This window comes from Vidua chalybeata, chromosome 4 (assembly GCF_026979565.1).
Source record: "Vidua chalybeata isolate OUT-0048 chromosome 4, bVidCha1 merged haplotype, whole genome shotgun sequence".
NCBI classification, from domain to species: domain Eukaryota; kingdom Metazoa; phylum Chordata; class Aves; order Passeriformes; family Viduidae; genus Vidua; species Vidua chalybeata.
This window is the reverse complement of record NC_071533.1, coordinates 50,060,136-50,087,872: the sequence shown is the minus strand read 5'-3', so window position 1 is coordinate 50,087,872 and position 27,737 is coordinate 50,060,136. Positions and strand designations below refer to the sequence as shown.

At 39.3% G+C, this 27,737-nt stretch overlaps 1 protein-coding gene across 5 annotated transcripts in view; it reads right to left on the bottom strand.

Moving 5' to 3' along the window:
* Positions 1-27,737, bottom strand: part of SMIM14 (small integral membrane protein 14) — a 54,910-nt gene that overhangs the window by 25,062 nt on the left and 2,111 nt on the right. For 2 of the 5 annotated variants that reach the window (XM_053940044.1, XM_053940042.1), the window contains exon 2: positions 24,713-24,841. The exons of 1 other annotated variant lie outside the window; for it this stretch is intronic. The gene's annotated coding sequence lies outside the window, so the exon portion shown is untranslated. Of the gene's footprint in view, positions 1-13,225; positions 13,308-24,712; positions 24,842-27,134; positions 27,235-27,737 lie in introns of those variants that run through there. 2 more of the 5 variants (XM_053940043.1, XM_053940045.1) reach the window with 2 other exon arrangements.

Sequence of the window (27,737 nt, the reverse complement as noted above, 5' to 3'; positions counted from 1 at the left end):
ATTGAAAAAGGAAAACAAAAGTTGAAGTGATGGAGGAAATTCTTTTTGCCTAGATACTAAGAAAGCATAATCTGGCTATGTAGTAAGAAGATGACTGAGAGATGACTTGATTATGTAGCATATAAGTACCTTTGAAAAGAAAACCAGGCCCAAGTATTGAATTTTTCAATGAAGAGGTAATCAAGAACCAGTAATTGGAAGCTGTAATTAACCAGATTGAAAAGAAAAGCAAGGTATACATTTTTACCATTACCTGATGGGTGCAACAAACTGCCCAAGAAGCAGTGGATTTCCCACCACTCACTGCATTCAAATATGCTTCAGTAAAATACAGGTTACTCAGTAAGTACAGAAGCACCCAAGTTCAGATATAACGTCCTTCAATACATAGGAGATCAGAGAAGATGATCTAATAATTCTTTTTAAGAATTATTGTAAGGCTACTACTCTAACTTTCATGAAATTATTTCAGAACCACATGAACCACATGACAGCAATAGAAGAAATTTTTTTAACTACACAGTCTCCCTGAATAACATACCAAGCAGAGGAGCCTTTCTAAAACTATCTTAGGATAAGGAATAGAAAAAAAAGTGCTGATTACTAAACAGTGCAAAATAGCTTCTCTGGATATAATGCTGACATCCACAAGAAGGTATTTGAACAAGTGAAGTTGCAAAAAAGTATTTAATTGTAACTTGAAATAATTTAGGGGCCATAACAATGGCAATTGTTAGCAATTAACAGACAAGTGTTTATATTATAGAGGACCAAACAGAAACCAAACACTAAGAGTCACCACTGATAAAACAAGGCTAACATTCTCTACAGAGCATACAAGTGAAAAAAATTAGACAATAAATGGGAAAAATTAATGTCATACAACATCATAAATCTAAGTGGAGGGGAACTAAAAGGAATTTACCCCAAGGCACCTGTACGTGACAAATTACCTCAATGAGTTAAGAAAGCACAAGACATATCACCAAGTAAACTGCCATCCAAGCTTTGAACAAAAGATCTCTTAAAGCTTTCCCACCTTCACATGATGCTGAAACGAATCATCCTTTCTTCCCTCCAAGCCTATTACAAACTCCTTCATTGGCAAAGAACCAAATATTGTATTTTGGGAACAGCACTAGGTTTTCCCCTAAAAAAAGATGCTAAAATTGGGTTATTTTAATATGCTTAAAATCCAGATAAATAATTCCCCTTTATGCATTTATTTTTTGATGGAACTGAAGGAAACAGATTTGACACATGTCTGCCCAATTACAAAGAAAAGAGAAACACTCTATACTATAAGATGACTTGTATGTCTTATATATAAGGACTGCCATGTCTTTATTTCTCTTTAAAATATCCTTGAATTAACTGTTATTTGTAACACACCTCAAATGCATAAAGTACCAAGCTCTGTAATCAGATCTTAAGCTTTATCAGCATTTTGTGACCCTGTCTAAGAATAAGAGACTAGTATTTTTATATACCGCAAAGCAGGATTTCTTGGCTCCTTAGGCAGCCTGTTTGTATCAAAATCCTGTTCCAGAACTGCAGCATGCTTCCTGCCTGCCTCCCGGTACTTGCAATTGTCTGATCTCACGTCAGCAGCTAACTTGCTCTGCTCAGCTCTGACCTCTTTGTTGTGAGTCACACAAGCTCTCCGCCTTTTGCAAATACAGTCATTCTACACACAATCTATCACAGAAAATGGGAGTATGTGCTCTATTCTTTTCCTCCCGACTTGGAGGAAGAAATAAAATGCCTGTAGCTTTCTTTACCTATTTTTTCCAGTATGTTTTTCTGTTTATCATCACCTTGTTTTCCTTGGAGTTGACAGAGTTGGTTTATATCAGCTGGTAGGACCACATCAATTGGTAAGGCTATGATGTCAAATACCTGCAAGTCCTCTTGACTGGCAATGTCTTTTACACAACTCAAAATTACCATATTTTGGGTCGGCCATATTACTGCTAGCACAGTATTTAAATCCCAGCATTTACGAACAGCTGGAAGACATGGTCAGGAAATATGCCAAAGCTCTCTATGATAACAGCTGAGAAGATATCTATTATGGCCTCCAGACTAACAAACTGATAGAGAGCACGATAAAGGAGAGAATTAGTAAACAAGAACAAATATGATGTACCATCAGAGAGTCAATATGACCATTCCATTGCAAAGAGGCACACAGAGGTAATCATAAATAGAACTGCTGAAATTAAAATACTGTGGTTGGAGTTTGAATTACTATAATTCAGGAGTAAAGTGGAGGATGGTCTCTGATGATTTAAGTCAGAAATAAAAGCTTCTCACTACTTTTTCACTTGAATATCTATTTGAAATGTTATAGTAACTATTGTAAATTGTTTCTTTTATTATCTTCCCCACTCCCAGCCCTACAGCAGTATGTTATATTTTATACATCCTGCTATCAAACCCACAATCTTTATGGCTACAGTCTGGCTGGGGCGGGGGGGGCTGCTCTCCCTAGAGACTGTTCTGTATTTTGAATTATTGCAATGACTATACATTATTTCCCAATTCTGCAACTCTGCTCCTGAGTAAATAGCATATGCAGCTGGTGAGCTCTGGGAGACAGAAATTATACTCTGCCTTACTCCACTGTAATAATTACAAAACTAGATTCCTTTCTAGCATGAAGGCAAACAAGAATTTTTGTGCATTTTCCAAGCACTAGATGCTCTCCAATGTGATTCTAATACGATGCTGATTAGCAAGATGGTCAAAGTGTACACGTTGTCCATCTCTACTCCTTGGTGTAAAAGACTGTAAAAGTATTATCACTCCAGTATTTGAAGAAACACTTTATATGATACATAAATCAGAGTTACTACAGATATATCATGGACTAAACCAGGCATCTTTAGCATCAAAACATTAAGCTCATCAACTCTTTTCTTTCCTGGATCCAGGCACTTAAAATGTAGACTATCACAAACATCATAAATACAATGGCTGAAGATTCCCCTACTAAGAACTATTTTCACTGTGTTGCTATTTTCCTGAAGACTAAAGGTAAGAAATTCTTGGGAGCAAAAATATCTCATAGCACAACAGGCAAGTAACAGAATCTTGCCACATTACTTTAAAGAGAAACAAAATCCCAAGATCCTTGCTACTGTTTTTTCAGCCAAGTGCAATAACTTGGAACACAGTTGTCAAATACCTCTAAGAGTATTGGGAGTAGTGTGGCAGAACAAATGAAAATATGTATCAAACTTAAAATAAAATTAGATAAAAAAATCAAATTATTTGCTCTGCCTCTTGCAGGCATCCTGAAAAATTATAAAGGATTCACTGCCCCAAAGATAAAATACTCATTTTTATCTTACTGTCAGAGGCAGAAACCCTCTCTCTTGTACTCATCTATTATCTACTAAAGTATACAGGTTTCCTTAAAAATTATGTGTTGCCTTGTCTTTTCACCTGCATCTAAGCCATACTAGTATCCATGTCTTCTCACAATACCTGACTCTTTTTGAAATTCTTCTATTTACAGCATGCTCCAAGTTTAGTTCTTTTGTATAATCTTTTCCATCTCCAAATGACCTCCAAATATTTTCTTATAGAATCTAAAACATCCTGTACATTGGCCTCATATAGCATAACATAACACCCTTGCAATCCTGCACATCAAGTCCTGTCCCAGAGAAACTACCAGGCAGTGGGACTGTGTGACCATAGTACCCAGGGAGTGAAAATTTGCTTCAAGCAGGAACAGACTGGTGTGATAAGCTCCTCCTAAAACTCCTGATCACTGCTTTTATAGGAATCTCTTCTCCTCCTTGGCCATTCTGTCCCCCTATGTATTGTGAACACCCAAGGGGTAACTGGGATCCCAGCTGACTCGTTACTGGGCATTTCAAAATGCCTCTGGGTACAGTTGGTTACTCCAAAATCCATGTCTAATCCTGCCTCTTCTTGGACCCACTGAGCCCTGCCTAGTCATACAGAGTCCAATTCAACATCTGTTAGTTGTACAGTAAAATAACAGATAAAGGTATATGCAGTAGGGCAACACTGTTTACTAGTGACCAACCAACCAAGTGAAGCAAAAATACTCCAAAACAATGAATCCCAAACTTAGAATTTTTTGTATTTGTTATATAATGCATTTTCCTGTTGATTTCCATCTTTTGTAGTATTTGTACTTCATGTACATCCCACCCTCCCACAGAATCCTGAGTGTTTTGTTACTCTTCTGATGAAAAACCTACTTCCAAATCACTAGCCTATTATTTGATTTCCCATTATTTCAGTTGTATAGCTAAATTTCCTGAGTAAGGGCAGGGAATTTTATCCACTGATTTCTGCATCATGCTTTTCTTCAGACTGGACTGTAGCATAGAGGGGGGAAAATAATATGCACAGATTTTGGGGTTTTCTCTTTAAAAAGCCAAACAGATGTATGTGTACATAGGACTGGCTGATTTTACCAGCACATATCTTTGTAAAATTTCTAGTTCAATTGCTACTACCAGAAATGCAACACATTTCCTATCATCAGAGCAGTATAATGGAGGAACAAGGCAAAAATGGTAGCAGAGCCATTAAAAAAGCAAAGGAAGGCAAACTAAACAAAACTACAGGACAGTGTAAGGAAACTAAAGCATTAGAAGTTGAATAGGGAAGAAACATCACAAAAGGATCTATGAGAATAGGAAGAAAACTAAAGAGAAAAATAAGAAGTACTTTAAAATAAATAAATGCTATTCCGTTTGAAGTTAACAGGGGCATGATTCTAAGGGAACAGAACCTAAACTAAAGGGAACCACACTAAAGACAAAGACACCACATTAAATCAAAATCAATCCAGAAGCCAAGAGCCTGGCATAAATAATCAGTGGAGGTGGTCTTCATTTTTTATAAAAAAGTTTTAAACTGTTGGGGTTATAAAACTAGCAAAAATAAGCTTGACGTTTTCTAGGAAAACTTCCTTTACAAAGCAACTTCCTCTGTTCAAACAAGGCTAAAAATAACTTTTGCAAAGAAGAATCTTGTATACAAATTGGTACTAATTAAAACATTCCAAGGATCTCTTCTCCTCTATTACTGTAATTTAGATAGTTCAAGTAAATATTCCCTCATAGAACTAAAGTCTGAAACATGGCAACATTATATTTGGCTTTTTTATAATGTTGATTTTTAATCCCCTTTATTAATAACCCAAGAGAAGCTCTCTCTCATCATCTCTTTCACACTTACAGCTGCACCCTATTTTTACTGGAACAAATACTATGACTCTCATCAGATTTAGCGCACCAAGATCTAGTAGTTCTGCATGAACTACATAGTACAGATCTCTAGAGAACTATTGATGATCTTTTTCTACCAGGCCTCCTCCTCGGCATAAAACTGAATATAAAACTGAATTTTCAGGACAAAAAAAAAAAAAAAAAAAGAGGCTAACTGGGCAGCAAAAGCAAACCAGCAGGATATGAATGTGGGTCCTGCCAGAAGGAGTGCTGCCACAGTAAAGCATGGCTCCAATTACAGCTTTCTTCAACTAATTGTCCCAGTTCAGATCGCCCATTTAGGCTTTCTAGGGAAAAGAGCTGCAATGATTTTGATGGCTGATTCCAAAGTGGGCTCCTAGGCATAGCAACACTTTCATGGTATAAAGCAACTGTCTCCACTCTCCTTATAATTCCAGGGGGTGAGGGGAGAGCAGCAGGGTTTGTACTTGAAAGCATCAGCATGTCTCCCTGTACTTCCAGCTGTAGCCTAATGAGTTGGCAAGTATTATTTTGCACTACAACTTTTCTCAGGATAATTAACAAGATCTAAGATGAACTAACTCTTCAATGCAGATTGAGCTAAGCCAGTTCCCTTCCTCATGGAAAAGTCAGTGATTACCCATACACACAGATGAAGGCAACTGGTGGAGTCTTGCTGGATTCAACCAAGTTGACTGAGACTGTTCAAGTAGGAGCTAGAGACCCCAGTAGGAGCTCCACAAGAGAAATGTTCACCCAGCCACATCCTGCTCAAGGCATACTAGTTGGGTAACTTCACTACTCTCCCACAAATCACCTCATAAGTAAGCAATTAATTCATTTTCCAGTGGCATTCATCTGGTGTTTCTTAGAGATGCAAACATAATACAAAACAACTCCTCAAAACTAGGACAAAGCCAAAGAAACTAAGAAATGCTGAGCCAGCCACTGAAGGATACTACAGTGACATCTGAAATCAGGGAAGGAGTTTTTGAGCAGGGACAGACTTGAAGCTGAGAAGTAAGTGGTAAAAGTTTCTCTCAGGTATTTTCCTGGTGGTCTTACAGGACTACTAGAGCACTGATACATCCCTTGTCTTCATACCACAACTCCACTACTGTGTGACCACCACCATATTCTGAGCATCGCTGGGTTGCTAATATTTTCACCCTGAAGTGGACACTTGGAGGTGCTCTGTGTGGGGCAGAATATTCTTCTGAGCCCATATGCCAACAATAGTGCTAGCACCTGGAGCAGTGAAGCAGGAATCAGAGCATAAAAACTTCAACTATTTATAATTATGGTCAAAGCCCTTTCACAGCAAGCATCACAACCCTTCTCAAACTGAAGTATGTGAAAAAGTTCACACCCCTTCAGAGTGGCAGGATCTAATAAGAATCTGGCAGGAAACTTACTGTTTTTGGGCTGGGCTAACCAAGGTTACAGGTACGGTGAGGCGCATCAGTTCAACACAGAATGGTATATCAGGGAAATACAGAAGATTATACAGATGCCTTTCAGCAAAGTTAAGTCTTGTCAGTGTCAAGTACAACTCTCAGAGGACAAGAACCCACACACTGAAACCCCTCACTGCACTGTTTGCCCCCTTCTCTTTCATGGTCAGACCCCAGTATGTCAGGACAAAGATTTCAGGCTTTAAAGGCAATAAGGCTGATGTCAGTGACCAAAACTGAATTCCCTAAGGGAACTAAATAAGATCTACCAAGATTAAAAAAAGCTATTTACTTATTCCCATGCAGGTGGCTCGACATTTCCTCTGGGCACCACTTGAAAAGGAGCTAATTATGCACATACAGCAACGGACCAAAAAAGCAGTCCAGCTATTTTAGAATTCATTTACTGATATTTGATACAGAATGTCATTACCAAACTCCAGCTGTCAGCTTTGGTCATCCTTTTGTTAAAATGATGACATTTTTCTGAAAGAAAGCTCTCAGAATATGAAAACCAATTAAGAGAAGATGTCAGTGATACAGAGCATTGTCCAAGAATAATACCCTCTTTCTGCTAAGTAAAAGCTTCAGCTCCTTCTAGTTTAGGAGACTGACAGTGGTCTAGGACAGCAAAATTATTCCTATTGCACTGAGTAATTAATGGCTATTAATAATTTTATTTCACATATGTTAATGCAAAAAGGTGAGCTATCCTCTGTAAAATTACTAACACATTATATTTCAACCAGTTTACAGAGCAAACCGGGAGCCCTCTCCTCTGGTCTTCAGTAAGGCAAAAACTCTCACTGACTTTCATGGTCCTTCCACCTCAATACTAAGTAGAAAACCTGGGCATATTAGTTCACTCTCCAGCATCACAGACTGCCTCACTGCTTGCTGACATTTCTCTTCCCATTCCCAAACAACTGCCAATCTCCCAAATTCAGCACTCCTGCAGCTGTATCAGTGATGCACTGCTGCAGAAAGCAACACATACTAATCCTGAAAACCCTGCTGGAAGCAGTTCTGCACCAGCCCTGCGAGGACACCCATGCTGTGCCACGCCAGCCAGGGCCAAAGGCTTGTGCTGCTTTGGCAGGCCAGACTCTGAGCAAGCAGCTGCACAGGGAAGAGGAGCACTTCCAGGGGGCAGGCCTGCTTTTGCAAGGAAGCAAGAATAAAGAGCAGCCTTGCAGATGGAAAACTGCAGAGGTGAGGATCTCATACTAGCCCCGCCATGGAAGCAGAACAGGGAACCAGACTTTGCTGTTTATTACCCCACCTGGGAGATGTTTTGGGCTTACTTTTTGGGCTTCATAGTACAAAATGAATAATTTACTTTTAAAAGTATTAAAAAAGTATGCTCCCATAAGGAACTATATAACCTATTGTGGTGGTTTTGGCCATTGAAACATGACTTTGCTCAGTCTGTAAAAGAAAAAGGTTGCAGCTCAGGTGGCCTGCAGTAGTTCATTATTTCAAATTATTCTTTTTTAAGTGTTAATCATTCACAATTTTTTAGACATTTTGTCTCTTTGCAAAATTAAACTGGAAAAAAATCTCTTATTCACTCCTTTACAAAAAAAATACAGTTCCAAAATAAATAAAAATGAAACTTTTTCCCAGCAAATGTAGCCCTAAACCATGAGCTATGAAGATTTTTTATACTAGTATATTAATTGCGTTAATTTTTTGCATTAAAAAATACCTTACTAAATCCTTAAAACTATAAAAAAACACCATTCCTTAATGTTACTCTGATCACATATGAACACAAAATTATACCAAAATTCTTTAGCATACTTTCATTATTTTTTTTCTCCAGGGATGACATATGTTTCTAATAACTTGCCACTGTGCAAGCAGATTTAACAGGGTAGCAGCATGCTGAGAAAGATAGCAGGATTTTCAATTTTCAGATGAAAGAAGCTCTATTCCCTTGCAGCCCTATTCCTAACCCCTTTAGGCCAGATCAAATTTTATCTGAAGCTAGCTGGTGCCTGTCTTCAACTTCAATGGAAGTTGAATCCATTTGGTTTTTTTTTTTTTTTTACATACCTGCAGTAAACAATTTGAAGCTTATCAATTCGAATTTTTTAAATCAGTACTTATACCAGAGGGAATCCGTAGCAATTAACAGGATTTCTGCACTTGGTTATTTACATATGTTTAGCTAACAGATGACCCAGTTTTTACCAGAGAATATCATCCATCTAATTCAGCAGACTCACAGACTAGATTATCAAAAGGAAAGTGTTATGCAAATTACACAACTCTCCCCTGCACCTACTAGCAATAGATTTTTAAATCCATTATATTAATTTGCACAACAAAAATCTACTGTTCTGTTTCACAAGATCAGGATTAGTTTGCAACACACATCTTACCTTTTGCTCCACTGTTTTCATACAGAAAATAATGTATCTTTCATCTTTAAATGCTTTTGTTCTACGTATTAATTTGAAGCTAAACCATCTGACAATCTCCATAGCTCAAAAATGTCTCTTTTATATAAGAAATATAATAATGTAATAAGAATATTTCCACCATTTCACAGAGCTCTCTGATAAAATATTTACTTAGTATTTTCAAATAGGGGTTCTTAATTATGGGTCACATCTGATCAGTCTCATCTGGATACCAGGGTGAGAAACCCCTAACAACACTGTAATCACTTGCACTGGAATTCTTGTTAAACTAAGGTTTCTCAGACCAGGAAGCTCTCTTTCACACTTGATTTAGTTCAGCTGCTTGAAGAGCTAACCCAAACTTTTCTTCACACCTTCATGTAATTTCATTTGGACAGCTGTTTTTTCCCTAAATAACTTTTTAATGTGTGAAAAAAACATAAATTATTTTATCAAGTTGTCTAAAAATATTTCCCTGCTAAAACTAAAGATTTTATGATTAACTAATGGGGAATATATGAACATACACATGTGAACATATAAACAAAAAAAGACCAAAGCTCTAATATTTGAGGTCTGTATTTGACAAAGATTCAACAAATAAAGTAAATGAGCATTGCAGCTGCTTATATAATGTAAATGGCTGCTGCTACATTTTTGTCCAGCTTTTCTGGGTTTTTTTCTGATAAAAATATTTTCTTTCTGAGGAGAGCTCAGTGGTTTGGATCTGACATTTGTTTAGAAGCTTTATAAAGTAAGAATGAAGCTATATTTAGCTCCAGAAAACCATGCTTTTTAATGCATGGAAAGCAACAGAAGAATCAGAACTAATCTTAATGAGGAAAACTTTTATCAAGTGTAATTCTATCTGTTCCCACCCAAATGGGACTTATTTGTTCAATTATCTATAAAAATACCAGTTAGACACTTAAACGAAAGCTGCTGAAGCATATCTGTTCAATTAACAACAGTGCAAATGCACAATCACTCAATCATGCCAAGGGCTGCTCCCCTAAGCATCTTCAAATCTTTCATGAAAAGCCCTATCGATCATCACTAAGGGACCTTTTTCTTGCCCCAGCCTCAGCTAGTAGTGTGGAATAGGTGGTGGGAATAGGGAAGAGGATAGGACCATATTTCTTCTCTTACTGCCAGGAGAACCAGAGTTCTGTCAGCAGAAGTAAAACTAACACAGCTAACACACACTGATCCTTCTCCTATCCCTGACTGTATTCCTTCATAACGAGGAACTAAGGAGTCTTACTTCAAATGAGGCTCATTGGGAACTAGGGATGCTAGCTGTTGATGAGTCAAGGCATACAAGCTGAAGGAGCTCTTCTGGGAAAATAATTCCTTTTTCTTTTTACCTGAACAAGGACTGCAAGATTCATCTCTGTGATAGAGCCTTAGAAAGTTTTCTTAGCTTCCACTATACTTACAGAGGGTTTGGGAGTACTTGGATTTTCCAAGAAGTATTAGCGTTTTGCAGAATCAGGTGCCTCATTAACATCTAGATGGATCTGTATGCATTCGTAAATTGAATCTCTAACCCAGAAAGTTAAGACAGAAAGCGTGTTTAAATCAAGTGTAATATCAGGTATGTAAATGCAAATATGCAGAGTGTGTAACAGCACATATACAAACTAGGCTCACAGGCTCTCTGAGCTGTGCCCCAAGCAGAAAATGGCCAGATGACAACAAGCTGTATATGCATAAATGCACCTGCCAAAACATTTTCGTATTTGTCGTGATGAGGAATCTGATAAATGTCCAAAACATAGACAGCAAGAATTTGATACTTGATATTGTCAGGGCACCGTGACATTTGCCATTCATAGGCATTTATAAGAAGAGAAGATCTTGCTACTTCTATTGTACTGGCCCTGTGAAGTTTCATGATGTTGTTAGGTCAAATTCTAGTATGACAAACTTCAGCAGAGACAAAACTTGGTCTTTAAGAATGTATGTCAAGTACCCATAATATCTAGGAGGGAAAATTCTAAATGTACAAACATAGTTTTATTACACAACTGTTATGCAAATAACATTCACACACCACTTATTCTGAAGTTTAAATATATGAAAGTAGGAAATGAGAAGTTAATAACAAAACCAGAAGCCAGTTAGAAACTAACTTTCTCCAAAACTAAATAGCAACTTTTTGAAAGCAGGTAAAATAGTTTAAAAATTATTGAAATACTTCTTTAATAACAATTGTATTATTCTCATTTTTCCCTTAGAATAAAAGAACATGGACTGCAGAATATTGCTCATGTAACTGGGCCATGCAGTTTGGAACTCAATGGACTTGATCATGGTTTATGTAAGGTGTTGCAAAACCATCACAATGTGCACATTATAAAGAATTTCATTGAACCTTGTCTATTATATTTATTTATATAGTCAGCAAAATAATAACCAACTAGGCTACAAACCCAGAGCTACAAAACTGTTTCTACCATCATCTCGGTTCTACAGCAGACAGGGGCTTATGGTCTGGAGTGAGTCAGGGATGTCCCTGCCAGTGTGAGAAGCACGTGCAACAACACAGTGTGGAATTACCAATAACACATCCAGTAAAACTTTGCTGTTACTTAGCTCCTTATACAAAATGATCTTAAATGACTTAAAATACAGAACTCTGTACCATTCAGGAGTTAGGCAAACATTTTAAATCTTGTCTTTTACAAAGGGCAAAAAGAACCAAAGATGTGGCAGGGGAAAGAACAGTGGTTAGAAGCGAACCAACTAATGACTGCTAACATTACAATTAATTTCATTTTGCAAACTGCTTCTACCATTTCAAGCCTCCCTGTCAGCGACAGGGTCACTTTTTAAAATCAAAGACTGATTTCTTTCATCTCACTGAGTCACAGGAATTGTGTATCAAGGATACAGGAAGAAATAAAAAAGTAAAACTGATCTCCCACATTTCTGATTTTTTTGAACTTATGTCTGCTTTTGGAATGCAAAATAAATGAGTAAAGGTGGACACTTTATTACACACTAATAGCTAAGCATTTAAAGACTTCTAATACATAACCCATTAACACGCGCTAAAGATACACACCTTCCCCAGTAGGCACACTAACAACATTAAGTAAAATGCTATTAAGACCCAAATGTTAGATGTCCTTGCCTCTAAAAACTGGAGTTGGTTTTCAAGACTTATTTATCTGCATAGATCTGGATGTTCAGACAGTATTAAAACACAGTCTACAGTCTAAAAGGCAAACCTGAAGACACTTGACTAGGCAAACAGGTGTTTGTCAGGAAATCAAAGTTTTTGATGTAGGTCTTGCACCACATTCACGCTGGCTAGCCAAGGCCTCAGAACTGCCATGGAAGGCGCAGTCGAGCTGCAGGGCAGGACAGCTGGGGAACCCAGCACAGTGGCAGCAGCAGAGAAATAACCATATCTTGTGTTCTCCAAGGCCAATATACCCCTTCTTCACTGATTACCTAGGAACCACATATTCGAGCATACATGAAGAGCTCCTGGCAGGAACCCTATATTTAATAAATTAACAGCAGAGTGATACCGTCCTTTTCCCGAGATTATCTTTCACATGACATTGTTTCATCTCTCCCACTTCAGCTGCACCCTGTTCGTAAAGCAGGGAGCAGTCTGGCAGCACATATCCTGGTGTCTGCACTCCACTGCCAGCTTCTTTAAAGAGAGAAACCTAAACCTCTTTGGCTCAAAGTATCAAACTGAGATCCTTCAAGGAAAAAAAAAAGAAAATCGACAGAAGAGTGCCACTTCGCATTAAAATCCCCAATAACCAGAAAAACCACAATCAGACCAGCTGATAAGGAGACAAGCCAAGGTTTCTCTGGTTTGGAAAAGAAGGAGAACTGCCTGACACCGAGTGGAGAGGCTCCGGCTCTCCCGGTGTTTACCTTCCCCGGCACCGGGCGAAGCGCCCGGCGGCGGGGACGTTTCTGCACTTCAACAGGCTTGAAGTTACCCCGCAGCCCCCACCGGGGCTCCGCCGCCACTCCCCGGCCCGCGCCGCGCCCGGCGGACGGAGGGTCGGGGGTCGGGCGGGGATGTCCCCGCAAACCCTCGGCCGCCGCCAGCCCGCGCCCTCCCTGGCCCCGCCACGGCGGCCCCGCTCACCGTTCTCCGGCCGCCGTCGCGGAGGGCTGCGGGGGCGGGGGCAGGGGCAGGGCGGCCGGGCGGGCAGGGGCGGCCCCGCGGCGCGGCCCCGCGGCTCGGGCCGGCTCACACGTCAGCCCGCGCCACGAGACCCGGATCTGCCGGCTCCCGGCGGCGGCGGGGCCGGGGCGGTGCCGCCCGGTCCCGCCCCCTCACTCCCACCCCTCCGCCCGGCACGGGAGCCGGAGCCCTGCTGCGGGCAGGGGCAGCCGCGTCCCGGGCCGCGCTCTCCGGCAGGGCCGGGCTCGGGGGCCGCGGTAGTGCGGCGTGCCGGGCGGCCACAGTGCCAAACAACGCGGCGGCCATATAAAATAAAGCTCCGGTAGGTCAGCGCGGAGAGGACGCAGGAACAGGACTGCTGTGGGGCCAGGTGTGCCTGGGGATCCGCCACAGCCCCCGCGGCCAGGGCTCCGCGCCCCCGTCATAGACATGGTCACTTCGGCCGCTTGGCCCCAGCCATCCCCACCGAAGTACGAGGGCATTTACAGGGTAGTTTCTCTTCTTGAAATTTAAAGCCTGTTCAGGAGCTCGTGACTCACGGGCCTCTAAACAATTAAAGCATCCATCCAAATAGGTATTTAGATGGTGTGAATGAAGTTAGAAAGGAAAATCAGATTGTGGCTTCTCAGTCAGCCAAGGAGAGTGTCATACTCCCAGTACAGAAAGACGGACCACATCCTGTCTTGGAGACGCTGATACCATGCAATAATGCAGTGGGGATTATACAGGGAAGAAAACCTTGTCCTCCAATATTTCCAAGGCTGTCTTACCTCCTCCAAGCCAGGAAACAAGGGCAGTACTGCAATTAGAGTGAGAAAGGAGGGTTGGATAGGAGTTGCAAGTGCTCTCAAGTTGGTACCTCTGACCAGTGCCTCGTAGTCTCATATGACCCACATATGGCTGTTCTCATTACTATTTGTGGTTGTCATGGGGTTTTCAAGCCTCCTTTCATGGCTACAGCTTTTTTTCTGAAAGTTTTTTCCTAACTTTGGGTGTCTAGCCTATGTTACTTTGCCAAGTCTTGGATGCACTGCCAGTTGGCAGCCTTGCATGTCCAACCATCACTGGTGCACAGAGCCACCTCTCTCTTAAAGATGCAGGTAGCCTAACTCTTGGTTGGGGCTGGCCCTAGACATATCCATTTCACTTCTGAGAGTCAGGAGGTAGGCTGCCTTTGTCTAGCAATGCCACACAGTCCTGACTTGCTGTGGATCTTGCCTCTTCTTTCCCATGTTTTAGTCCTTTCTCTTGGTTTAGCACCCAACTAAGCAGTGGCAATACTGAAAAGGGAGGCAAGGCACTGACAGAAAACCAGGCCATCACACAAAAAAGCTAAACTATGCAGACCTTGTATTATCTTGTTTACCTCAGTCCAGGGAGCTAAGACTCTGGTAAGGCACTAGGGATGCTAAAACTTATCTTTAAATCAGAAGTATGAAACTATGTCCCTTCAATGTTTCCTGGGAGAACAGGTTTCCTTACAGCCTGTTCAGGAGTTTGGACTGCAACAGGAACTGTGGAACATCGGCAATATCAAGGTACACTTGGCTTGAAGTATACTTTGGTTGTCCTGGCCAAACACTAAGCTAACCTAGACAATGGTGTCAGAGGGTAGTCATAGGAAGAATGATCAACTGTTAGCTGCATCCTTCCTTCCAGCTCTCCCTCAGCCATCCTCCTAACCCTTCACTAGGAACAAGCCACCCTTGAAACAAGCAAAGCAGCTTCTCAATACCATTAACCAGTCTTGCCTATCTGTCTCCCACACCTCATACACAGGGCTAGCCATTGTTCTAGAAAATGGATCTGAGATCCTGAAATCCCCAAACCAGACTCAGCTTACCATTAGTCCTGATTCAAACAAGAGAGGAGAGAAATGCCAATTGCACAATAGCAGAGAGGAGGGTTCCTTCTGCCAAGCTGAGGCAGAAATGCCGAACACTTCTATTTTCTTGCCAAACAGCTCTTGGACAATGTCAAACAGCAGTTGCTAAAATGATAGCAGGCATATTTGGAGGAACCATTGAAACTGATAAGAGAATCTCAGTGATTCATTCTTGGAGAACTGAATTTGAACAATCCTAGAACTGGAAGGGCAAGACTAAGTGAGCTGGACCAGCAGCATGAGATGCCTTGTCAGAAATAATATGAGCCTTCAAGGAGTCTATATAGGAGAGGCAGGAGTTGAGAGTCATGACAACTGAGTGATCTACAAGAAAGCAGTATGCAATGGTGGCACAGCTAGAGATGGGATATCTTCCTCACTTTGAATCAAATGCAGCCTCCTCATACTTCAGTGCATTATGTCTTTCTGGCTCATTTCTCACATTGCCCCATCCAGGTACTTGCATTATATCTGGTAATGTCTTGAAATTGTGCCTGAAGAGGTGTGCAAGCAGCAGTACCTGGCTGGCCAGACAGCCCCACTGGGTGAGATAAAACCCTACCCCTCCCTACTCTCATTTCTTCACCCCATGTTGTATGCTGCAAAGCTCAGCATATCTGAAAATAGTTTTACTTACCTGGTCTCAGTAAAAAGCTGAGGGTTTTTTTCAGTACCCTGCATTATTTGCACTGCCTTTTGACAGCAAAATAGCAATTGTTTTCCTGATTATTTTTCTTTGTTCAACATATATGTTTCCATTTGCATATTTGTAAATACGGGAAGCTGATGGGCCTAATGAAGGATGGATTTGTGAAAGGGTTATCCTCATGTATGAAACTTCAGAGGATGAACTGTCAAGGAAGAGGGGCAGGCAACAGGAACCACAGAAAGTAGAGACCAGGAGCAAGAGAAACAATGTATAAGCTTATTGCTTTCAAATCAGCAAGAACATACAGGTAAGCAGAAAGTAGCTGGATATTTTACATAGTACATTCTGCTAGAGCATCCCTCAGAATTTGGCCATCCTGGTTCCCATGGGCAAATGAACAAGGCATAGCAGGCACTGATGCTATCTCAGCTTCCTACTCCCAGACTTCAGCCATCTGCTCCCCCTTACACTCACAAATTTAGTGCACAATACAGCAGTAAAACAAGATCCTGATATGGAGGCTATTTTCAGACTCACTGTATGAAGTCTCCATTCTGGTAGTCAAACTATGATGAAAACAGTGATGGAGACTACTTTAGGAACAAAGCCATGAGATGCATTCAAAATCAGGTAGTAACAGGGATAGAATAGTGAATCTACTGATTTTGGCACACTAAAAGAATTGTGCTGCCCGCTGCCAAGCTAAAACTATGAAGACAACTCTGATTAAAGAGCAGAGGATGGTAATATTCCTTCTACCAAAACCCTTTACAATGGAGGAAGGTGGAAGCTGAGCAAAAGTTACTATACATTCTCTACATAAGTAGTGTGGGTTGGGCATTTTGTAAAACAACAGGCAGGTGTCACATTCCACATCACAGTGCTAGCTTTCACTTTTCTACCTCAGTAGGCAATGGTAAAGTAGGAGTCATGTTGGTGATCTAACCTGCCAAATAATGAATGAGCTTGTTTACAGACACCCAAGAACATTACTTTTCCCATTCTCAAGTTCGTTTTCTGGTGATATTCTTTTCATCTTTGCTGCACAAGTCATGTCACTAGGCATTGTATTGCTGACATCCAGGTACTCTGTGGAGTGGAAATTGTTCATCTGCAATTCATGCAGTTTCATCAGATCTGAAAAATGACCTTGAAATGGGACAAATCCTCCTAATGTAACTCCTTTTCTGTCTGCTCCCTCTTTTCTTGTATGCAGTTCATAATAAGTAGATAATACTATTCTAAAAAGGAATCTACAGGAAACTCTGCTGCAAATTTTGATACCAAAGAGCCATTTGGAAGAGGTCTGCAAAATGGTCTGAAAATGGCACCTAGGAAGTGGAAAAGAAAAGATTATTGAATAACCTTTTAGTATCAAGGTAAGAGGCCTTTTGGCAGCAACACTGAGATTTTTGGAAAAGAAAATCTAATTTTGGAAAAAGAAGCCAAGACCTTAAAAAAAGTTGCCTGCAAGCATTCCTAGATTCATCTGGGCTGGCATCTCACAAAGCTCTGGAGAACTGAAAAGCATTTTGGGGCACTAGGCAGCAAGCCTGTGAATTGGCTGGCAAAAGACTATATTGTGTATTTATGTTAATTTTACTGATATTTACTCATGTAGTCACCAAACTTTTACTGCCAGATTTTCTGTCAATGTGCAGATCTTAACTTAACAAACCCTCAACCACAATCATCAGAACTCACAGAAAAAATATGGCTCAGTGGAAACAAGAAACTCCAGTGAAATTGTCAGAGGATCTATGGAGGATCGTTTGAGCTCCTAAAGCATCAACACACCAACAGAGACTTTAGGAATTAGCCACAGTCTAGGGAAAATGACCACAAAGGATTGCTGCAATGGCAATGCTGCCAGACCACACCTGCACAGTGAAGTTTTCCAAACTATGAAATGGATGAAGGAAATCTGAAGTTGAGGGGATGACAAGGATTATTTTACACTCAACTAGAATAATGACTAGTAATTTAGAGTAACTATGAAATGTAAGCAGGCCAGTTGGGATGCTTACAAGGTCTGGCTTGCAAAAAGCAATTTAAAAATAGAGGATTAAGTCTTGAGCCACCAAATTGTTAATGATAACGCTCACTGGTAAAGATATCCCATCTGAATTAGGCTGAAATGGTTCTATAGTATTAGAATAGTATGTTCTCAGTAACCACATAAGTTAATAGTTCACTAAATTTCATTGATAATTATCCAATCAGTATTGGGAACATTATTTTGCAATTGCTTTGGGCAATCCCCTCTAAAAATGTGGTCTAAGTGAACTAACACTGCTACAACCTTAAAAAATTGTTTTTCCTCTGGAGCAGAAATCATAACAGCAGCTGCTCAACTGTGGTGGCTTTCTTGCAAAGAAAAGATGAGAAACAGAGTGAACTGCTTCATAAGCAACTGTAGTTCATATAAGCTATCTGCAGCCATAAATTTACCAGCAGCTAACGTTGCTATATTCATCTGAAAACTGCTGCCACTTGGGAAAAACACATCTCTTGTCACCCTCTATGTTGAGAGCCATTTCAGCATTTAGTCTCAAAATGCCTCTGAACATGAGTCAGAGCCCTCAACTATTGCACTTCTCACAGACTTGAAATAAAAATGAATCCCTGTTCATTTCCAAGTGAATGCCTAATAGAAGAAGCTGTATCTGATAGACAAGCCACAAGCTAAAATGCAAGCAAGCAGATTTGATATTAGGTGCAGAAGTGAGAAGAGAAAATGAAAACAAAATTCCAAAGGATTTTTAAAAACACTTTATTACATATAACTAAGAAGCAGCAATGAATTAAACTTTTCTGGTCATGAACTGAAAATTACTCTGATTTGAATTGGATATATCAGTTTGCAGTTAGTATTAAGCACTTGGTATATGATTGAAATTTAAGAGTACCATCCATTAAAAAGCCAAGACATTATTTACTAATAAAAAAATATGCCAAGAAGAGAAGACATTTCATGTGTCACTGAGGAGGTATATCAAAAGGCGTAACTCTGCCAGTCAGCACTTGAAGATCAGTATTCTATCACACAAAATGTGGCAGCATCTCTATATGGACTACAGAAAACTAAATCACATTACTGGAAAAAAATCTGATCTGTTATCACTGTAAGCGATGCTCTGGTTTCTGTAGCACATTCAACCATACTTTTTACTTTGGATATTAGAACATGAGTATTGACAAGTGTACAAGAAATGACAAGAATGACTACAGAAAACTAAATCACATTATTGGAAAAAAATCTGATCTGTTATCACCATAAGCGATACTCTGGTTTCTGTAGCACATTCAACCATACTTTTTACTTTGGATATTAGAACATGAGTATTGACAAGTGTACAAGAAATGACTGCTCTCTCAGCTGGGCAAGATTTCTATAGACATAATGCAAGGGTTTTAACTTGTGCACATTTGCTTTTGAGCAAATTTTGTTTGATGATGTGGTATGATGCAGCTGGATGTTTGCTGTAGTATGTCACACCTTTTGAAGAGGAGCTGTAAACCCTACAAGTGGTTTAGTGTAAGAAAGAAAAATCGACTTTACAGAACTTGACAACACTGGTCAGGAAAAAAGAATTCTTCCATAGTATACCCTCAGCAAGTTTGCTGATAACACCAAGTTGAGCAGTGTGAACAAGGGATGTCATCCTGAGGGACCTTGAGAGACTTGAGAGGTGGGTCTATGTGAACCGCATTAAGTTCAACAAGGCCAAGTGCAAGGTCCTGCACATGGGTTAAGGCAACCCCAAGGACAAATACAGGCTGTGAGGAGAATGGATTGAGAGCAGCCCTGCTGAGAAGGACTTGGAAGTGCTGGTGTATGAGAGGCTGGACATGATCCATGATGTGCACTTGCAGCCCAGAAAGCCAGCTGTATCCTAGGCTGCATCAAAAGTGTGGTCTGTAGGTCAAGGGACACGATTCATCCCCTCTACTGTGCTCTTGTGAGACCCCACCTGGAGTACTGTATCCAGCTTTGGGTCTCGCAACAGAAGAAGGACATGGACCTCTTGGAATGAGTCCACAGGAGAGCCACAAAAATGATCAGAGGGATGGAGCACCTCTCCTATGAGGAACAGCTGAGACCTGAGGCTCTGGAGACCTAATTGTGTCCTTCCAGTACCTGAAAGGGTACAAGAAGGCTGGAGAGACTTTTAACAATGGGTTTATTAGGATGAATTTTTTTACTGTGAGGGTGGTGAAGGCACTGGAACAGGTTGCCCAGAGAAGCTGTGGCTGCCACATCCCTGGAAGTGCTCAAGACTGGGTTGAATAGGGCCCTGAATAACCTGGTCTAGTGGAAGGTGTCACCCATGGCAGGGGGTTGGAAGTCAGTGATCTTTAAGGTACTTTCCAACCCAAACAATTATATAATTCAATTCAACTCACACTTCACAGTTCATAAATTTTGCAAAAACACCACACAGATTGAGGGAAACCTTTTGGGTGTTTGAAAGTATGAATTTACATTTCTGGTGTTTAAACAGGTTCTTGTGGTTACTTTTTGTTAAGCTACTAAGGTAATCATTAGACATAGATGACATCTCTAAAACTGAAGGTAATTACTGAAAAAAAAAAAAAAAAAAAAGAAGATGGAAAGATTGGAAGCCAAAGCTGTATTATAGCAGAAGACCAACTCCTTTGTAGAGAAAATACTGAGGTAGCCAGTCCTCTCACAATGGTGCCCAGTGACAGGACAAGAGCTAAACATAAGAAAACACTTGTTTTTTCTGATGCTAACTGAACACTGGTAGCAGTTGCCCAGAAGGGCTGTGTTATCTCATATCCATAGAGATATTCAAATGGACATGGTCCTGGCAAGGCAACTTGCTCTGGCTGACCCTGCTTTGACAGGAAGGGTGGTCTAGATGATCTCAAGAGGTCCCTTCCAACCTTGACCCTGCTGTGATTCTGTGATACTGTGCCACTCAAGCAGGAACTCAGGAGTAGATACACCTGCAAAGCACTTCCACTGCAATTTCTGTGGGAGTAAAATTATTTGGAATGAGTGATATTAAGATACAGGGATAGTATGGCATCTATAAATAAGTCTGTTGAGAGAGTTAATACTTTTTATGTCTGCTCTGTGTTTGGGGAAGGACCAACAGCATAATATTACAATATTCCTAGGACCAATGATGCCTTAAGTTTTAGCTTCTGTATTTTTCAGATTCTCTGCTGCTTTAGTGTGTAACTCTGACCTTCATATTAAGTGTTAGCAAGTTCTCTTCACAGGGTAGGTAGACAAAACAATCCTTTTCCAGCTTGTCCAAGGACAACTGTTCCAGGCCCAAAAAGTATAAACAACGGTGGACCGAAGAGAGAAAACAAGGAGGATGGAACTTCATAACCTAAAGCTCTAATTGGACAATTAACTCCAGTATGCAAATGGACCAAAACTTATAAAAGTGAGAGACTTCATGACCAGTTGTCCATTTTTGTGACCATTTTGGGTTCATCTTGCATGTAGTCCTGGCCGGGCTCTTCAACTGCCCAAGTTGTATCCATTGAGGCCTTTTAATAAATACCTACTTTATTCTTTAACTCTGTCTAGCCTCTGTTCTAGATCAGCCTTCTCAAGGCATCACTAAGGGTTAGTATCTGCAAAATCAAGAGGCAAGCATACAGCATGACTAAATACTTCCCAGTACAACTAACCCCTGTTTGGGGAAAGAAAGATACAGACTAGAATACTGCCTTTAAAAGCTCGTTCCAATTTACCATGTGATCTTTTTGCACTGTCAGAAAGATGGAAAAGCTGTAACAGGGAATTTTATGAGATGGATTATACTTCAATGAAACTGCTATAATTGCTACCCTTCATTTGAGAAAAATGTTCAAGACAAGAAACTCTTTACATCTAAACTAGATCTTCCACCTAAACAAAAGCATATGCTATTACTGAAAAAGCAGACACACAGAATAGTAGGGATTTTCTACATACTGCTCTGTGAAACATTGCATGCCTGGCAGAAATCCACAGACCAGAGAAATGGCTTGTATCTGCTGTGTTCAGGGAAACTGTACATTACTCAGTACAGGACACTATTTGAGCCTTGTTTGTTTAACCTGACTTTATCCTCAATGTTCTCTAATAAATTGCCAGGTGCAGTGTTCTTGCTAGCCATGTGGTCAAATTGCAGACAATCAGGTTACAAAAACAACAAATCAGATTGTCCTGGCTTCTATTCTTAAATTGATCTTTACTGCTTTCTATTATTTGAAATCCTGTTCAATTAACTTTTTTTCAGAACTGTGGTGCAAACACTGACTAGCGATTTAGACTTCTAAATGATTATTCTACTGTAGTGAAATTAATAGAAAAACTTGGGGTTTTTTCCTAATACAAAATTGTTCTAGTCTCCAAAACGCAGCTATTTTAGGATGGTATCAACATATCTGCAACAACAGAGCCTGATAAATTACCCATCTGTCACAGCTGAGCTTTTCCTAGATGATCTCTGACAAACTTCACTATTTTGTAAATTTTTGTTGTAGACAGTTCCAAAAGACTTCCATCAGTTGTGGATTTGGTGCCCATCATAACAGATTATACTGTAGTTTAGTGAAATGCCTACCATTAGAAGTAAGTTCAAATTCTACATAAAATTTTCGAAAAACCTCAGAATCAAAAATTGCTGGATCAAGCAATATTAACTGAATTCAAGAGCTCCAGATTGCTTTTTTATTATTAGTCCTACCTTTCAGTATCCCTAAAAAGTCCTGTGCTTTGCAAAACAGAGAGACCATTGGAAGAATTCTTAACAATTTATATGCAAAGTATACTGGAGTATGCTTTTTCTGTGGCTTGGCTTGTAGTAGATTTCTGATTTTACTGCATATATTCTTGTATTATACTGTGGTTATTCATACATCTTTAATGCATATTCTCTTATAGCTGGAAACTTTTTTGAGGTGAGACCACCTTATAAGATTATTCATAAGACTATTGCCTACAGAAGCATAATCCATCTCTGCAGCCTGTGTTGATGGCTCTATGTCTCTAGTTATGTACATTAAGAGGAAAGGTGTCCACTCTTATCCTTTTCTCCTGAGAAGACACAGCAGTGATGCAAATCAATTTGCAACATAAACTCCCTGAGCAAGTGTTGCCTATCTGCTCAAAGGAAAACACAGAAAGCCAGGTGGAACCAGAGACACAAATTTGATATATATGCTGGCAGTTGGACCTCTTTATTCAGTGAGCTTCCCAGCAGTCAGCTTATCTACATTGTTAGGAAAATTAATATATTTTAGCAATAAAGACCACTACCAAAGAAAGTGGGTTTATTTTTCATTTATTCTGGATTACAGTATTCATTCAATTACTGCTTCACAATTTTTTGCTGTTCCAGTTCTAATTCCAAACGCAAATCTCCTAATGAGAGTCTCTAACTCCACCCCCCAAGCAATCACTTCAAAATATCAATGCCATTTTATCTTTTCTCTTACTTACTTGCTGCATTTAGCCACTTCCCTGGCTACCACTACACTGAACAACAAATTTAAGCTTCTAGCTAAAAAGTCTGATATACTTCAGTCCTGATGACTTTTATAAATGGAGGCTTTACTGAGAATCAGTCTGGATCTGATTTTAGCCCCTATAGTCATTAAAATAGCAATTGTTATTCAGTCACAAATCCTACAGCCATGAGAAGAAGATAATGTCCAGTGGGCCAGGAAAAGCTATCCAGCTGGCCTTTTAAGGCAGCTCTAACTCCCTTTTGTACCTTTCTATGAAAGAAAGATCACAATATTTAATTAAATAAAGTTACACAGATTTGATAACATACTAAAAGTTATTACATTAATAGATGATAACACAAAATCCTTAAAATAGTACAAATCTTCATCATGGTTTTTAAGTGGACAACAATATACTAGCAACATAGCATGGTGACTAAGTTCTTTATAACATTGATTAAATCCTCTCTTCCCTTTTAACTCTAGTATTCATAAAACTACCAATAAAACCATGTTAGGTTGTGAAATCTATTTCACAGCTTACTTTCATTTTGAAAGGATCCTCAGAAAGACTGCTATCTTCTTTTTGTAATAGGAAGAAAGGAGCACATTTTATAAGAAGTGCTTCTAGTTCCCTGTAATCAACTTGTCAGTCTTTGGCTGCCAAATTTTCAAGGTAGATGCCTGATCATTAAGAATATTAATCAACTTGGGAGCTCCTGCAAAATTACAAGAACTATTTCACAGCTAAACCTAATTTTTCCCCCTTCTTTTTTTTTTGTTTCTTCATAAAGCCACAAGAATTGGCCCGTGGACCCCAAGGTGTATGTACCATCAGCTGAAAATCACTCCTCCACAAAAAAGTGGAAGCTTAAAACCCCAGTAATTTTGCTAACAGGCTCAAAAGCATCGTGTGTCTTTGTATCTAGGTTTTCCTACTAGAAACATCATGTTCAGATATAACATTCATTTAGAAGATATTGGCAGACCAATATCAAATTAATGAAAGGTCTGGATGTCCTGTCAACTTCTAATAATAGCCCTTAACAAGTGAAGGACAATAAGGTGTTATTAAACTACAAAAAAAAATTCCGCCCATTCATTATTTAATGAAAACTTTGCTATGCTATAGATTGATGTCTGATGTAACTCCACTAATTCAGATGAATTGCATCATATGAATTCAACCTGAGTGACTTCACATCACTCTAGTTAGAACCCTTGCTGCCTTTTAATGGTTATATATTTCATCTGCTAACACCATGAAAAGTATAATTTGGTAAGCGCAGGCATCTCGAGTGAATACCTCCTCTCTCTTCCTGAACACCAAACAATTTCTGTTCTACTGGTTTTGGCATTTCTGCCTACAGAACTCCTACAAGTTCTTCATCAACACCTTTACAGGTACGGTTGGACAAAGCAATGACAGTACCTTGAGGTATTTGTAAGGCAAGGAAAGCTTCCTAAGAGACAGATCCGTCTCAGCCGAGCAAGGCAAACTGCCCTGTTCCACCCAGGAGAGGGCACTCTTACACCTGGCCACGCAACCGGACATGGACACCTATAGGAGGAACAGGAAAGTTAAGATGACATCTTAAAACTCGGTCAACTTGCACGACCAGTTAGTTATTTTTATGATAATGCTAATCACAGGTAAGTTGAATCATCCAGACGCTGCCACAACAGGAACGCAATATGACAGACAATAAATGTGCAGGCTAAATTTATTCTTAGTCTCTGAAACGTGCTGAATGATATGCAGATAAAAAAAGACAATTTCTATATTTCTCTGTTAAAAGCTGGGATCATAGAAAGAGAGCTGTAAGCATACCGTCCACGGAAAACGAAGGTTAAATTTAAAAGTAACCTGGTTATATGAATATTGTTGCCTTTTTAAAAAATAAAGCACTATTATAAATGAGCATACAAACACTGAAATGCAAAGTGCATATAATCTATTACTAACACGGACTGTAAAGTTAATCCTTATATGGATATCTAATGAAATAAATAAAATAAGAATTTAAAATGCTACAGGTTCAACCCCCTTTCTAAAGGGATTGAAATCAGTATACCTATCTCTTGAAACAGCTTTCCTCTCCAATAAGTAATCCTCCAGCAACAAGGAGAGAAGCTCAAGCCTGACATTTTTGATTTTTCTAAACAAAAGAAGTCAAGATGAAGAGGTGGTAGTTTTGTTATCCAAGACATAAAACAGTAAAAGAGAAATAGAATGCTGCATACTGCAAAGTTTCAAAAATCTAATTTTCCTCTAATCACAGGGGACTATCTCAGTAATTCCAAATTTTCTCTGAGCAATTCTACTATAAAAATGTCCTATTGATATGAAAAGAATAAAATTAGGAAAATATGGAAATGACAAAAAGATCACCAAGAATCTTAACTTGAAGAACAGAAAGCACTGAGTGCTGTCACAAGCATCTTGGAGTCCCTAGGCAGTACACTGGGGCTGGGGGCTTCCATAGTCTGAGAGAGAAGAACCATGCACATGGGGCTATATTGGATGTACAGCAAGTCCACTGTGCACAAACTTTGCATGAGCCATAGCCACTTTCCCATGAAAATGTGGGGAACTGTTTTATATATCTATATATAGGTTGCATGATAGACAGTACTTCCCACATTATATGGGAAATGACACAGTGTTTAGGATGTTTGGTTATCCTAGCATTGGCTAAGGAATATTGTTAGCCTTTCCATATGGAGAGCTTGGGCTGAGGCCTTACAATCACTGACCCTACCAAATTTCCTCCTGCAATAACCTTACATAGTTGGAACTTCAACTATATCTCCTTCTCCCACTTCCAGAAGTCTTTCAAAACAATATGTCAATCATGATAAACAATGCATAGATACTCAGAATTGTATCTCCCACACTATTAGTTGTGTTCAACACCAACAGGCAAAAGCATAAACCAATGGGGAATTGAAAAAGTTGTTCAGTATGAGACTGAAATGATTATAAGACCAATGAAAGAACTATGTCCTGAAATCATATATACTACAGATATTTTTAATTCAAAAAATGAGCTATGTTCAATGGACTACAGTTGTACATATTATGTATGGATTTTTCTAAGGGCAAAAGACTAATGAGAACTTAATTCAGGGCTTTATTATCGACATACAGATATATACAAATATATTTCAGGGACTTCCATATCTGACTCCCTAATATAGAAATATTAGAATATTAGGGAGACAGACATGGAAGTCCCTGAAATCACACAAAGAGCCTATGTTCTAAATTTTTTGTCTAAACATTATCTTTTTAAACAAAGCAAAAATAAAACAACAAACAAACCCAGCTTCCCCCAAAAAACCAAACCAAACCCCAAAACACCTATTCAAAGTCTATGGTCCTGTTCTACACTAAAACCCTGTAGAATCTTCTGTAAAATAGTAAATTATAATGAAGTATAAAACAGTATAGGAGACATGAAATGTCTCAGCATGCTGATTATGTAAGGTATTGATTTTTACGAAGACTTTAATCCTGGCAAGACTCAACACTACTCTGTTCTACCTGCCAAAAAGCCTTTCTATATCTGTCTTTCAGCAAAGAGAAAATTAACACAGTATTACGGTGAATATGAAACAGTTGTGAGGTAAGTGAAAAATGCCTGCTTAAGGACATGGGACAGGAATGGGGTATACCAAGGAAAAGAGGTACAGTAATTCATATTAATTTCATTTTTGCAATAACAGACTCTGACATTTGTAATCCAAATGAGCACATAAAAATGAACCTAGGTACAAACCAGACAAAATCATTGCCCTTTACCATGGCTGTTATTGGATGTTCACTACCTATAACATAAAAGCATACTCACAGGAACACAAAGGATTTTGACACTTAATAAAGGTCATGTTTTCCACTCCATTCAGAGCAAAATCTGAATATTGGAAGCTTAGCTTCTTTCTGTGAGCTGTCTGAAAAGACATGAAGGATTTAGCCAGGAGATTTTATGTACTACCTTTATTATTTTTGTCTATAGTAGTCATAGCTGCTCAGCACACCACAAACCTTTCATTTAAGAGGCAAAAAAGAGTTATCATCCTTTCTTTATTGGTGACAGTCAAGGGCACAGAAAAGCCATGGCCTACCTCCTCAAAAGGAATTTAAGACATATCAGTGGAACTCAGATGTCTAAATTATTCTGAAAATTAAGGTCCAAGATCACACTATTAAATCATTAAAAAGAAACCAGGCCTACTGCAAAACGGTCCTTTTCATAAAGGTATTGAAAACCTCAGCTGAAAAACTGGATTGTATAATACATTTTAAAGTTTTCATCTGAAAAAAATTGATGAACAGATGCACATGGTACATTTTTGCAGAAAAATGAACTTTTTCGAGTCAAACTACATGGGGAGAGTAAACACATTAAAAGGACTATATCCATCTGTATATAGTTGACAGATTTCAAAAAAAT